The following is a 9,282-nucleotide window of genomic DNA, read 5'->3' as shown; positions in this document are numbered from 1 at the left end:
CCTGCAGGTCGGTGACCAGTGGACTCCTGCTGGGATCTCTTCTTGTGCTGTCGATGACACAAAGTCAGTGGAATTAGAGATATTCATGAGGGTTTTTCCAGGTTACAGCATGGTATGGAATCGATACAGAGTTGAGGTGAGTAGCGGCAGTTGACATTCAATCTATATTAATGCCAAGTGATTCATTGAGGAAGAGCTGAAAATGTGTTGCTGGAAAAGCGCAGCAGGTCAGGCCGCATCCAGGGAACAGGAGAATCGACGTTTCGGGTCTAAGCCGTAGCTTAGGTAGGTAAAGCGCTGTGGCGCCGTGGCTTAGTTGGTTTAAGCGCTTGCCTCATAAGCAGGAGATCCTGGGTTCCACTCCCAGCGGTGCCTACTTGTTGCATTCATTGAGGCTGGTCGATGTTGAACACAGCGTTAAAGGCAGGATTCTGGGCAGTGCGCAGGAACAGCCGTAACTTGGGGTCCATGTACTTAGATCGCTCACACTTTTCATTCAAGTTGATGTAGTTGGTAAGAAGACATGTTCTTTTTCCTTTCATTAGCAGGGTGATTGAGTATAAAAGCCGCGAGCTTTTGCTGCAGCTCTGTATAATCTGTTCAGACCACTCTTGGAATATTGTGCCCAGGTCTGATCGCCTCATTATAGGAAGGATTTAGATGATTTAGATAGCGTGAAGAGGAAATTTACGAGGATGTTGCTTGGATTGGACGGCTCGTCTGACGAATTGACAGTGAGTGAGCTCGGGCTTTTCACACTGCAGCGAAGAAAGAAGAGAGGTGACTTGATAGAATTGTACAAGCAGTGGAAGGAATAGATAGAGGAGAGAGACAGAGATTTTTCTCCAGGGCTGAAAGGCCTGTCACGAGGGGTCATAAACTTAAATTGACTGAAGGAAGGTATAAGGGAGATGTCAGAGGTAGGTTCTTTACGCAGAGATTAATGGGTTGGTGGAATGCGTTGCCAGCAGTCTTAGTACAGTCAGAGACACTAGTAACATGTAATCGACTGCTGGACAAGCAGATGAACGGTAATAAATTGAGGGGTAGAAAGCTTGACCTTAGATGAAATTAACTGTTTGGCACAACACCATGGGATGAAGGGCCTGTCCTGTGCTCTGCTGTTCTATGCTATATGTTCTGTATTTTAAGTTTTTTTTTCTCGAAATGTGTGAAACTGGAAAAGCATAACCGATCAGGATCAGCGTCGGAGAAACTGAACAATCGACATTTCTGGCACAAGACCTTCTTTTAAAAAGTGCCATTCATCAGGAAGGAAGGGCTTATGGCCACAAAATCGATTCTCCTGGTCTTCTGATACTGTCTGACAGGTTATGCTTTTCCAGCAACACACATTTCGACTCCGATCTCCAGCGTCTACAGTGATCACTTTCTTGCAAGTTGATTTTCGTTTCAAAAACAGATGTGAAGTGATTGTTCCATTTCTTTTTTGCTACAGTTGAGCAGATCACGCGGCCTCAAGCAAAACAGAATTTATTTTAAAACTACAGCGAAAACACGAAAAAAAAATGCAAATGTAAATTAGAATAACCTCACTCATAGAAAACCCAGCAGACACGATGGATGAACTTAGCCAAGGATCTTTACCAATTCTCGCAATATTAATATACACTTTGATAAAAGATGAGTTCAGACACAATTACTTACAAGTAGTCGAAACGCAGGGAGAACATTTAGGCAAAAATCATCTGCTGTAGCATGGAACCTTCTTTCAGTGCATTGCAGCAGCTTCTCTGCCAGAACTCAAACAAAATGGACAAAATGTGAACTGGGAGAACTCGCTACTCTTCTGCCATTAAAGATTTGCATATATTGGCCCCTCTGCCTTTACGAACTTCCTTGAGAAAAAAAGAAAGGGAAAATTAACTTTGTTAAAGGTACAGCAGCATCACACCTCAATCATGCAATGCACAATTTAAAAATGTTTTGATATCGGCTCGTTATTCCTTTTTTTTCTGGGGAATGTGGAACCGCCTGGTTCACCTCATCAAATCAGATTAAATGTCATTAAATTCTTTCGCAGGTGTAGAATAAGTTACAAACGGAACATAAGCAATAGAACCTCAGCAGGACATTTCACCTTCTCTCCTGTTTATCATTTAAGTAGAATCACGGCCGAAAATTTGCAACATTCTACCGTCAAAATAAATTCAGAAACCCACCCTTCTTTTTGTTTATTATTCACAACGTCTGGAGTCCACCAACATTTGTTTTTAATATCTGCAACAGAAGAAGAGGGTTCTAAGCTCACTTTTTTCGATCACAACTGTCATTCCGATGTATGAGCACCAACGAGATTGCTTGGAAGTGTTTATCAGTAGTTTGAGTGAAGGACCGGTGATGCAGTTCCATCTCAGAAGAAACGTGTCGAGGAATTTGCGAGTGCTGGTGTTTCCATGGGTGTACTGTCATTGACATTCTAAATGCTAACGTTTCAGAAAGTGATGTCAGAAGATATTAATTAGTTATGTTAGAGCAAAGAAACATGGAAACTGGATGCTGGATGCTGCAATAGTCCACAATCGAGTCGAGCATGCTCAGCCATTCATTATGATCTTGCATATCAACGCCATAATTCAACATTCGTTCCAAACATCTTGATGAACTTCGTCGTGTTTTTCTTCAGAAAATGCATTTATGGGTTACTTTCTAAAGATACCAGTGACAGAATATGATAGCCTGATGTGTTAGAAAAGTTCAGAGTGACTGAAAACATGTTAACTCTTCACTGAAATGGCAGACCGCATATACTGAAATTCGAAGCACTGTTCAAGATTCTCCAATAATGGGGAACTTTCTTCCTGGATCGAGTCGGTCGAAACCTGTCTTGGTTTTATACTTTGCTTTCAGAACGTTTTCATTCTTCTCACCTCCGTCCTGGACAAAGCTGCACACATACAAAATAGCATCATCCTCAATGTCACCTGATTGAATCTGCACTGGAGCATATTTATTTAATTTAAAACGTGTACACTTGCTGCATTTGGATATTATAGAACGTCAATCAGATTATCAAACTATTTAAAGTCCACAATGTCAAAGAGTTTGCATGGAAAGACTTTGCACCAGAGTTCACGAGCGGCGGTGACATCAACTTACATGAGGCACTCTAATTTCCATTTAAAAAGAACAAAAAAAACAATAAGATGTAAACGGGTAAGCGATCTAGAAATATGAAAGAAGATTTCATAAACTTTATTTTTGACATGTAACCAAGGAAAGGAAAGTTTAGTGTAGACATTGGACCATTTGAAAATGGCACGTGAAGAGTAGTGTTATGAACAAGAAACGGTGAAGGACTTGAATCAATACTTTTCATCAGCCTTCATGGTGGAAAGTTAGCATACCAGAAAGTAACGATAGTCAGGGGACAGTGATAAGTGCAGTGAACATCACTAAGATGAAGGTGGTCGGGAAACTGAAAGTTCGGAACGTAGATAAATCACCTGGACCGAAGTGATCCAATCCAAGGTTCTGATAGACATAGCTGTCGAGATATTCGAGATACTATTGTTGACCTTTTGGCAAACAATGAGTTCGGGAGGTACCAGTGGCCAAGAAAATGACTAGCGTCACATCCCTGTTCAGGAAGGAAGTGAGGCAGAAGATGGAAAATTGTTGTTAGGTTAGCCTGGCGTCGTCCCCTGTAAGATTATAAAGTCAATTGTGAAAGGTGAGATTGCAGATTACTTGGAAATGTGTCGTAAAATAGGGTTTGAGAGAGAATAGCTTTTTCAAGGGAAGTTCATGCCTGATAAATCTGTTGGAAAACTTTGACGTCATAGCAACCAAATTAGACAAATGAGAGCCAGTGTTCACAAACTTTTTTTGAGAAAATGGACCACACAGAAGTCTGTCAAATTTAAAGCAAAATCCAATGGTACAAGGAACTGGATTGGCTGAATAGCAGAAGGCAGAGACTGGTCAAAATGGATCTCATTTCAGAATGGCTATCAGTGAGTAGTGGAATTCCACAGTGTCAGTGTCAGAACTCCAACTTTGCAAATTGCATCTTGATGATCTGAGCACAGCACCAACAGTATTGCTGCTCAGTTTGCAGATTGCGCATTCATGCTTGGAATGTCAGGGAATTTTGGGGAAGCGGGGAGGCTGAAGTACACTTGGACAGGCTAGGATAATAGGTAAAGAATTGGTGGATGTAAAACACTGTAGGAAAACATGGACTTGTGCATTTTGCTAGAAAGAATAGATGTTCGGACGATTTCGTCAACTGGGACAGGCTTTGGAAACGTGAAGTGTAAATGGACTTAAGAGTTCTACTTCACGATTATCTTACTATAACATCCAAGATCAGTTCTGTGTTACGGAGGCAAACACTATTTTGATATTCATTTCTCAAAAGGCTAAGTTACAAGAACAGGAATACACTGCTCAGATTGTATAAATCTTTGATCACACTATATTTGGAAACATATGAGCAGTTTTGCTCTCTATATTTTGGGAAGGATATGCTGTCTTTGTTTGGTGGGTGGATTCAGAAGGCAATTACAATATTGATCCCGGGAATGAAATGTTTGTCATGTGAGGAGTGGTTGGGTTAGTACATCTAGGAATTTAGCGGGATGAAGGGAAAGCTCATTGAAATTTACAGAATTCTGAGAAGTCTGAAGAGGGTGGATTTGAAGAAAACATTTTCGCTCTTAGGAGGAACAGTGACCCATTGGCAGAGTCTCGGCGTGAAGGGAAGAAACTTAAGAAATGACTGAACGACATTTACCATTTGCTTCTGGTCAGTGAACATGTGGAACACATTTCCATAGTAGGCTGCACAGGCTAAGTGTGCCTAAGTTACAGACGTAAATGCGACGAATTAGTTTGGGGATCAAACATTAAATGGACAAAGCAGGAGGACCAGGTTGTGAAACATATCAGGAAGATCTAATGGTGGAGCAGACTGAGTGGGCCAAATGAACTAATTCGCATCATGTATCTTATGGTCCAAAACTCGACTTCTGAGCTGTACTCGTTCAAAACATTATTATGTGTTTGCCTCAGCATTGGTTCCTGGATTTCATAATTGCCTCTTCGCGGCCCTCACTATACGATGCTGTGGTGATCTCATTTTGTTACCTTTGAATAATCATCTTGCTTTACCAAATTGTTTCCAACCGTTTAACTGGAAATCTACACAATAAGGTAACGTCAGCAATCAAATAAATACACGACTTACTCTAACGTTTTAGCTGCCAAAAACATGAGGAACCTGGCTGTAATAATGAGAAGAGATTGTATTCGAAATACTACCTCTCGTCGTTATCTGCTATTAGTCACTTCGGTGGGCATACTCAGCGTGATTATGGGGAAAGAGAGCCACTGAAATAAATATAATAGAACCCTTCCCTTGTCAATGCTTCAAATGTAAAACAATGTTTTTTTCTGTTTGTTCATTGATCTAAAATTGAGAGCATGATGCAGTTTAATTGCTCCCCGAGACTGTCAGATAAAATAAATGAAGGTAACGTTGAATCTTTTCCAAATTAAACAGCTGAGCTTCGAAAAGTGTGTTACTTTCGAACGGTCGTGCATGGGCCAGTGAAAGGGCTCTTCTATGCCATTACCTATCCCATTGTTGCCGTTGTTGGAATCCCAGATAAGAAATGAATTGCAAAGAAAGTACTTAGTTATTTGGAAATCTTCACAAAAATTCCTTTTTTCCCTTGGCCATTTTTCTAAGGTTGACACCTCTGTAAATGTAAGGGATATAAACCAGGAACATATAGAGAGTATTGCCATTTTGTTTATTGCATGTTTTGCACCATTAAGGAGAGTTTTAGTGCATTATTTCAACTTGTATCATTGAGCAACGCAAGACTATATTCAATGATTTATATAACACATTTCTGTTAATAGTCTGTGCAAATATGAATTAATGAATAGCATTGCCTGAACAGTAACCTGTTGTATTATTCAGAATTAAATTTAACTTTAAACTAAAATAGATTCCAGAAATTTAATGACATATGTGCTTGCAGTTTAGTCAGGTGGTAAAGTGCATTTTCCTGCACTGATCTTAATACATCCACGCTGATAAAGAAGATCAGCCATGAAGTTATTGAAAGGGACAGTGGAATGGCTGAATCTATTGCCGTATAAATTTCTGCAGGTTACGCATTGTGTTGGATGTAATGAAATCAACAGTTGTGTGCAGGGATTGAAATACAAGTCTGCAATCCTATCTCATTGGGTAGTTATTTACGTAAGCTGCAACGGATCAACTACGTTGAATAGTGTAACTAATTAATATTTGATACTTTTTGCAGAGGTGAATTAAAATAAAATGGAATTTGTTTCATTAAGGATTTTGGCTTTTTGTTTGCATTTGGCATTCATCTTGCAAAATTGGGTTAGTTATTCATCAGTAAGCGATCTATTTACTGTCGAGTTGACGGATTTCTTTCACCTCTTGCTCATACATCTGAACATGGAGTTGCTTTAGTTTGCACATACTGCAATATGAATGTTGTGGTATTTCAAAGGAAGTTGCGTAAACAGGTTTTACACAAAGAGAAACTGGAAAAGATTAAGAAGATGGTGAAATTGAAAGGGTCGAGATAATGTTTACAAGGATGTTGTCAGGGTTGGAGGATTTTAGCTATAGGGAGAGACTGAAGAGTTTGGGGCTGTTTTCGCCGGGACGTCGGAGTCTGAGGGGTGACCTTATACAAGTTTGCAAAATAATGAGAGACATGGATAGGATAAATAGACAAAATCTTTTCTCTGTGTTCGGGGAGTCCTGAAGTAGATGGCTTAGGTTTAGGGTGAGAGGGGAAAGTTATAACAGACACCTAAGGGGCAACTTGTTTCACACAGAGGACGGTACATGTATGGAATGAGCTGTCAGAGGAAGTGGTGGAGGCTGGTACAATAGCAACACTTAAAGGGCATTTGCATGAGCAGATGAATAGGAAGGATTTGGAGGGATATGAGCCGGGTGCCGGAAGGTTCTATGAGATTGGGCTGGGATATCTAGTCGGCATGGAAGGGTTGGACCGAAGAGTCTGTTTCCATGCTGTGCATCTCTATTACTTTATGACTTTAAGTTTGGATAAGAGGAGTGATATAGAGAAGGAGGGAGAAAGTGCGCTTTGAAGAAGGGAATTCAATTTCGATAATTGAGCCATTAACGTCACATCTGGAATGTTAAATACCATAATTATACAGGAGGGTATAATTGGAGAAAAATTTACATCTCAGATAAAAATGGGAAACTGAACGGTCACGAGTAGCAAAACGAAAGTGAACAATGAAATTATTTACTGAAGAGAATAAATTGCCACCTGTGGTGTTAATTTGTAAGTTAGCAGAGGCCTAATACCCAATTTTTAAGATGCCAGTTGTGGATAATTCTGACTATTTTACTCACAGTTACCTGTGAACTTTGGTTAGCCCGCGTCTGAAGGTGCCACTGTCGTGGATCAGAAGGGTTTCAGTGTCAGATAGGGCGAGACAGTATATGTTCCTTGCGATCCACTTGTTGTCATCTAGGTAATGCCATTCTTTATACTTGGTATTTCAACAAACTTTTTAACTTTTTTGTCCATCACAGCCAACTTGGTGGCAATTGCAATTCTGTTCCGAGGGTGGTGCGGACTCTCCAGGTGAATCAACTACTATTTGATGGCCATAGCAATGACAGAGTTCCTTGTTACTGTCACCGGATGCATACTTAACCGATTCAGCCGCATTTACTTTAGCTACAGTGTTCTGTCCACCACCCCATATGCAGACTGACTACAATTCTGGTCCGCTGCAGCCGGGATGGCTCCGTCTGGCAAACTGCAGCCTTCACCATCGACCGTTTATGTTCATTTGCTTGCAGAGCCTGAAGATCAGATACTGCACCGAGAAAACCGCGGTGTTCATCATAGGAATGATCTGCGTCCTATGTTGTGTTAAAAATTTCCCATTGTACATCATCTACAGAACCTTCTACATCCTGGATGGGGTCGCCTGGTTCTGTGGTATAAAGTCTATATTTTATACGTTACCAATCTGGCAGGGCCATGACTGGATGGATCACATCTTAACTTCCTTTCTCCCATTTCTCCTCATCTTGCTACTCAATGTCCTGACCGTAAAACACATCATCACAGCCAGCAAACTCCGTAGGAAACTTGTCAGTGCTGAAAATGGCAGTGATCCAGAGATGGAAAACCGTAAAAGATCCATCGTCCTGCTCTTTGCCATTTCCCTCAGCTTCCTGCTGTTGTGGGCCACCGAAGTTGGACATTTCCTGTACTTGCGTATTAAAGGTGATGCATACTTCAACAACGAGAATTTCAAAGACTTAACCTACGTCCTGCAAGAGACAACGAACTTGTTTCAATTACTCAACTCCTGCAACAACGTATTCAAATATGTAGTATCCCAGAACAAGTTCCGTGAGGAGTTCAAGAAGGTGTTGCTGTGTCATTTTGCTGTGTTCATAAAACGCTGTGAAAAATAAAATTCCATAACAAAACACTGAGGTTTACCAGCGCACCTCAATCCTCGTGACTGCATTTATTTACTTTGCAGTTTTTAACTGAGTTCTAGTTCAGTTAGACAAAGCTAAGTCACAAGAAATGCCTGTAAACTGCACCCAGATTTTCTCAACGTTCATTTACTCACATTGAAGAAACTCGGGATTTGAAGAAGAATCATACTGGACTCAAAACCTTGCTGTTGTTTGTCTCTCTACAGATGCTGAGTTTCTCCATCATTCATTCAACACCTCCAATTGCACCTCTCTGATAGCAGCCCTGCGGAAGGAGTTGTACGGAAGTGCTTGTTTCCACGTTGCGTAACTCTATAACATCCTATTATATCAACTCTCGCACCCAATCATTATAAACAACCCAAAAGATCAACAGTTAACACACTTTGCTCCAATGAAAACAATTCTGGCCTGGAGACTCTAGCCACCAAACTACATTTTTTTCATATCTGGATGTAGTCCAACACAGAGATTTCCAAAGATAATTTGCGAAAATATTGCGAAAATATGGAAATATGTTAAGGAAATACAAAAGGAACATCCAGACACCAACTTCTTAAATACTTAGAAACTCTTTTGGAAGGGAATTCAGAGGAGATAGAGGGGTCAACTGACCAACTTGGCAGAGACATTCAAAGGATCTTCTTTAACAGCCTGAGCCATTGCATCTACTGTTTGGGGAGTCATGAAGTGTTATGATGCATTGAAACTACTTTCATTCCATCACCTCAGACATTCAAACTTCATCTCGGCTCTGAAACAAT

General features: G+C 40.5%; 1 non-coding gene and 1 pseudogene across 1 annotated transcript; both read left to right on the top strand.

Annotated features, from left to right (window-relative positions):
• Nucleotides 1–301: 301 nt before the first annotated feature.
• trnam-cau (transfer RNA methionine (anticodon CAU)) lies at nucleotides 302–375 on the top strand. The gene has a single exon. It is a non-coding gene; the product is annotated as a tRNA-Met (tRNA).
• A 320-nt stretch (nucleotides 376–695) lies between these two features.
• LOC148146699 (putative G protein-coupled receptor 139) lies at nucleotides 696–8,488 on the top strand (annotated as a pseudogene).
• The last annotated feature ends 794 nt before the right edge of the window (nucleotides 8,489–9,282 follow it).

The sequence above is a fragment of the Chiloscyllium plagiosum genome, unplaced genomic scaffold (genome assembly GCF_037043375.1).
Source record: "Chiloscyllium plagiosum isolate Xiang-an unplaced genomic scaffold, Cpla_swu_hap1 HiC_scaffold_20, whole genome shotgun sequence".
Classification (NCBI taxonomy): domain Eukaryota; kingdom Metazoa; phylum Chordata; class Chondrichthyes; order Orectolobiformes; family Hemiscylliidae; genus Chiloscyllium; species Chiloscyllium plagiosum.
This window is presented reverse-complemented; position numbering and strand designations above follow the sequence as displayed.